Here is a 6000-nt window from a genome sequence, read left to right as displayed (position 1 = left end):
AGCAAAGAAAACAAAATAGAGGGAGAGACTGAGAATTCAGGGGAGAGAAGGGTTAACTGATGGAACAAGTACCAACCTAGAAAGCAAGAGTCTCATTAGGAGAATTAGTCTCAAACGCAGAGAAGAGAAGCTTCTTCTCCAAAGCTGGAGGTAAAGAGAACTTTGTAGGCACAGCTAACTTGTGGATGAGACAGTAGAAGGTGAGGAGCTCTTCATGCCTGACAGCCTCCATTTCTCTATGCACTGAAAGCCAAATCGCCATTTGCCAGAAGAGGGAAGATTTCCTGGAGTGAGAAGGGTCTTGAAAAGCATGGTAAGACTGGACATAGAAAAGAGGTGACCTGCGTGCTGACTAGATTTATTGTGGTAACCATTTTGGAATATATGAGGTCTGACAATTACGTTCGTGAACTCATTCTAGAAAAAGTGCTACATACCTCATTGCTGAATATCACTATGGTCACCTTCGAAGTACTCCCCTTGGGAAGCTATGCACCGATGCCAGCAACTAGTCCACCCCTCAAAGCAATTTTGGAACTCTTTTTCTGGAATGGCCATCAGAGCTGTCATCGTATGACCCTTGATGTCCTGAATGTCACCAAAATGTCTTCCTTCCAATATTTCCTTTATCTTTGGGTAAAGAAAGAAGTCATTGGGGGCCAGATCAGGTGAGTAGGGAGGGTGTTCCAATACAGTTATTTGTTTACTGGCAAAAAATTCCCTCACAGACAGCGCTGTGTGAACTGGTGCATTGTCGTGATGCAAGAGCTCCTTCGGGACCATTTTTGCAGACACCTTTCTCATGCCAAGATCTTCAGTTAAGATTTTCCTGTTTATCAATGTTTACTTGGTCTGCTATACTTCTCACAGTCAGCCGATGATTTTGACACACAATTCAATGAATTTTTGCAATATATTCATCAGTTCTGTTAGTTGCTAGCTGCCCTGACTTCTCTTCATCAGTGACGCATTCTCTCCCCTCAGAAAAACATTTAATCCATTTGTACACTGCTGTTTTCTTCATGGCATTATCCCCATAAACTTGGACTAACATGTCCCTAATTTCATTTCCACTCTTGCCAAGTTTAACAAGAAATTTAATGTTTGTTCTTTGCTCTAATTCAAGCTCATTCTTGTGACAGTACACAAAAACACACAGCAGGACACTGCCACATGTCGATACGAACACAGCTGTGAGACACTGATATACCAAGGTTATGAAACCTTACTGAGCTGTTTGTACAGTGTTCTCAATATAAATGCATGGTGGAAAGTTTGTGAACTTAATTGTCAGACCTCATAGATATCTGTTAAACCATTATGTTGTACACCAGAAACTAATGTAATATTCTATGTCAATTATGTCTCAGTTTAAAAAAGAGAGCTCACTAAAAGAAACACATGGATAGATGCCCCAATGCACTGTGAAGTAATCATGCCTTCCTGGTAGCACCATTTCACAGGGTGGTGGCACTCACCCAAAGGTACAGCAGAGGGCTAATGGGTTAATCTAAGGTTATTGGTTTTGCAGGGCAGTCAGGTAGCTGGTCCCTAGAGAGACGTTTAAATGGACCCATAGGATCTTGGTAGGATAGGAGAAAAAATATAATGAAGTGATTAGATACCTGAGAGGAAAGGGTGGGTGGGCAAGGGAATATCAGTCTTAAGGAAGTAGAAAGTCAAGTAAACCAGGTTTGGGGAGAGAAGGAAAGACAGAACTTAGTGATCAAAGACCAATATATTGGAGTTAAATATATTTAAAATTGGGAGGTAGAAGAATTCTGGGTGCCAGCAACGCTTCTCCACAGGGTATTTGTACTTAGCTGTTTTCTTTTTTTTGCTGCACATTCTTCCCTTACCTCACTCAGAACCATGCCTTTTTCCTCACCTCTTTCTGAAACAAGGATACCCTTGAAGAGTTTTACATGGGGGTAGTGACATAATGACATCAAATACATTGGTGCAGAAGTAATTGTGGTTTCTGACCATGGATTTTGAATCATTATAGCTAGGCTCAAACACATCTTTATTAATCAAAATAGGAACCATTACAATCAACACATTTTTTGCCAATGAGAAATAAGTTTGTTTATTCCTGTAGCGTAAAAATCTGTGCTTTGCGATTCGATGAATTCTTGGAAAGTGTTTTCTGCATCCTGCTGGTTGTGGCAGCGTTTTCCTTGCAAAACGTTGAGATGCTTGAAGAAGTGGTAGTCAGTTGGCGAGACGTCAGGTGAATATGGCAGATGAGGCAAAACTTCACAGCCCAGTTTGTTCAACTTTTGAAGCGTTGGTTGTGCGACATGCGTTCGGACATTGTGGTGAAGAATTGGGCCTTTTCTGTTGACCAACGCCGGCTGCAGGCGTTGCAGTTTTGGGCGCATCTCATCAATTTGCTGAGCATCCTTCTCAGATGTAATGGTTGCGCTGGGGTTCAGAAAGCTGTAGAGGATCAGAGCGGCAGCAGACCACCAGTGACTGTGACCTTGTTTTGGTGCAAGTTTGGCTTTGGAAAGTGCTTTGGAGCTTCTTCTCGTTCCAACCACTGAGCTGGTTGTCACCAGTTGTCGTATAAAATCCACTTTTCGTTGCACATCATAATCCGATCAATAAATGGTTCATTGTTGTTGCGTAGAATAAGAGAAGATTACACTTCAAATTGACGATATTTTTCATTTTTGTTCAGCTCATGAGGCACCCATTTATCAAGCTTTTTCACCTTTCCAATTTCCTTCAAATGCCAAATGACCAAGGAATGGTCAACGTTGAGTTCTTTGGCCACTTCTCATGTAATTGTAAGAGGATCAGCTTCGATGACTGCTCTCAATTGGCCGTTGTCAACTTCCGATGGCCGGCCCCTACGCTCCTCATCTTCAAGGCTCTCGTCTCCTTTGCAAAACTTCTTGAACCACCACTGCACTGTACGTTCATTAGCAGTTCCTGAGCCAAATACATTGTTGATGTTGTGAGTTGTCTCCACTGCTTTACGACCCATTTTGAACTCGAATAAGAAAACCACTCGAATTTGCTTTTTGTCTAACATTTTTATAGTCTAAAATAAATATAAAATAAACAGCAAGTAATAAGTCATTAGCAAAAAAAAAATAAAGGGAGAAATGCACATTAAAATGATGTATAACATAACCACATTTAAGAATGTATTTCAATATCAAACGGCAAATTTCAACAATGCAAAAACTACAATTACTTTTGCACCAACCTACTATAAGCAGCATGAGACATAAAAATAAAGTTTATAGCAGCACTGTTTCTCAAAGAACAACACTGGGAAATGATGAGATATTCATCAACAGTGACATGGGTAATATTCCACTCATTTGAAGTCCAAAGACAGCTAAAATTAAACTGCATTGCTTAGAGATACATATATATGTGGTGAAGCTTGGAAAACAAGGAAATGATTGTCAGAAAAGTAAGGACAGTGGTGACCTCTGGGAGAATGAAGGTGCCTTCATCAGGAAGGAGCCCTTGGAGAGCATGGGAGTTGACGATGTTCTATTTCCTAACTGAGTGGTGATTATGTGAATATTTCCTTCACCAGGTTAGGGAAGTTTTTTGTCATTATTTTTTCAGATAGGTTTTCAGTTTCTTGCTGTCTCTCTTCTCCTTCTGGTACCTCCATACGAATGTTGCTATGCTTGATGTTGTCCCAGAAGCACCCTTGAATTTTTTTTTTCTGAGTGTTTTCTGCTACCTTATCTTCCAAATTGCTGAATTGATCCACTGCTTCTCTAATCTATTATTCATTCCCTCTAATCTATTCTTTGTTTCAGTTACAGTATTCCTCATTTCTGACTGGTTCTTTTCTGTTTTCTATCTCCATTTTTATGTTTCCTATCTCTTAGCTAAAATTCTCCCTGAGATCATTGAGAATCCTTATAACCAGTGTTTTGAACTCTGCATCTGACAGATTGCTTGTCTCCATTTTGTTTAGTTCTTTTTCTAGAATATTGATCTGTTCTTTCATTTGGGACATGTTTCTTTGTCTCCTCATTTTAGCTGATTCCGTGTTTGTTTCTGTGCATTAGGTGGATCTGCTATGTCTCAGTGTTGGTAGGGTGACCTTATGTAGTAGGTGTCCTGTGGGGCCCAGTAGTTCAGTCTCCCTGGTCATCTGAGCCAGGTGTGTGTCCCTTGTGTGAGTTGTGTGTGCCCTCCTGTTGTAGTTGAGCCTTGATGTTTGCATGTCAGTAGGAGAGATTGACCCTCAGGCTGATTGGCTGTGAGGACTAGTTGTGACTACAGTGGGAGTGCTGTTGTGCAGGGGCTGACCCCACAAAGTGGGATTTACTTTAGTGGGGCTCTGGCACCTGCCAAGCCTGCCCTTGAGGTATGTTGTTTGTGGAGCTGATTCAATGGTGCTCTGATGTGGTCTGAAGCTAGCCACGAGGTGTGTTGGTTCTGGAGCCTCTTGGGAAGGGCTCTGGTATAGGCCATGGTCAGCTGCTGCCTGTGCCTAGGACAGGGCCACGTGGTGTGAACTACAAAAGTGATCTCCAGAAGTTTGTCATTTGTACTGAGCTTGGAGGTGCCTGGGAGAGGCTAAGCTGTGAATGGGGTCCCGCTGCCACTAGTTCCAGGCTTGGAGCTGCTTAACAAGAGGTATGGGGTACACCAAGTTCAGATGCTGTTTGAATGTTTTCAGGTATACAAACACTCAGAGAGTTTAGGAAAGTCTGCAGCATGAGCCGAGACAAGCCATTTGTATGGAAAACCAGCTGGAAGCGCTTGGGTGAGCTCACAAGTTGGGTGAGGTCGTATCTCAGGGAATCACAAGTGCAGAATGAATGGTGTCAGCTAGGTTGATAGAGACTCTGACTTGGCACTTGCCTGCACCTGCACACTAGGTGTGGGGAGGGCTCAACAAAGGAACAATGGTGTCTACCAGCACTTCTATCTGGGAGAAAGCTGCCCCTCCAGCCATTGCCCTGAAGCCAGACAACTCAGTTTCTCCCCATATGCCCCTGGCATTTTTTGAGCTGCTGCCCAGTGCTAGAGCTCAGAGTAAATAAGTCCATCAGCAAGTAAATCTGTATGCAGGCCCTTTAAGAGGAGCTCCTGGGACTCCAGCTGCCCTCTGTCTCACTCAGCCACAATCTCTGCTGGTTTTCAGTCAGAAATTGTAGGGACTTCTCTTCCCAGCACTGGAACCCTGGGCTGGGGTGCCCAGAATGGGGCTGGAACCCCTTGCTCCTCAAGGGGGACCTCCACAGCTGAGATGTCCCTCACATTTCTTAACCTCCACACAGTAGGCGTGCCTATTCTCTCTCTCCATTCCTCCTACTAATCTTGACTTGACTTTTTCCGTATATCTTTAGGTATAGGACCTCTGTTCAGCTAGTCTTCAGACAATTCTCAATGCTGGTTGTTCTGTGGTTTAGTTGTAATTTTATGGGAGGAGGTGTGCACAGCATTTATCTATTCTGACATCTTGACCAGAAGTCTCCCCAGTTTCTGAATACATACGTTTTAATTTGTTATACCTATAATTGTTTATATGTCTAAATTATTTAAATAAAAATGAAAACTAAAAGAAGGTAATGTAGAAAAGAAGATATGTGCTTTTGTTCCTTTTTTTCATTTCCTAAAGTTAAATTATTTATTCAGTAAATTAGAATCAGGAGAGAAAATTCAGGAGCTGAATCAGCACTTGAATGCAGCGATTTGTCCACATTCAAAGTTCTTTTCTTTGGGGAGGCATAGAAAATAGAATCCAGTTTACTAATCTCAGGGCTTGATGCCTGTAGAACTATTTATTTGGTTGACTCTTGGAGACGTAATCCCAGGGCTATAACTTCCTGTGTTCTGAGAGCAGCTCCCACCTCTGCATGGGCGTCCCTCCCTCAAAGTTTCACTGACCCTCCCTGCAGGCCTAATGTGAACTGGCCTGGAAGTCATTCCACTGGGGTGGGGATAGCAGCTGCCTGCAAACTGCCTTGCTTTCCCAGAAAGCCTGCTCCAGCCGCTTCCTACTTACTC

This window comes from Rhinolophus sinicus, linkage group LG03 (genome assembly GCF_036562045.2).
Source record: "Rhinolophus sinicus isolate RSC01 linkage group LG03, ASM3656204v1, whole genome shotgun sequence".
Taxonomy (NCBI): domain Eukaryota; kingdom Metazoa; phylum Chordata; class Mammalia; order Chiroptera; family Rhinolophidae; genus Rhinolophus; species Rhinolophus sinicus.
The sequence above is the reverse complement of the archived record's forward strand: the minus strand, read 5'-3'. Positions refer to the sequence as shown.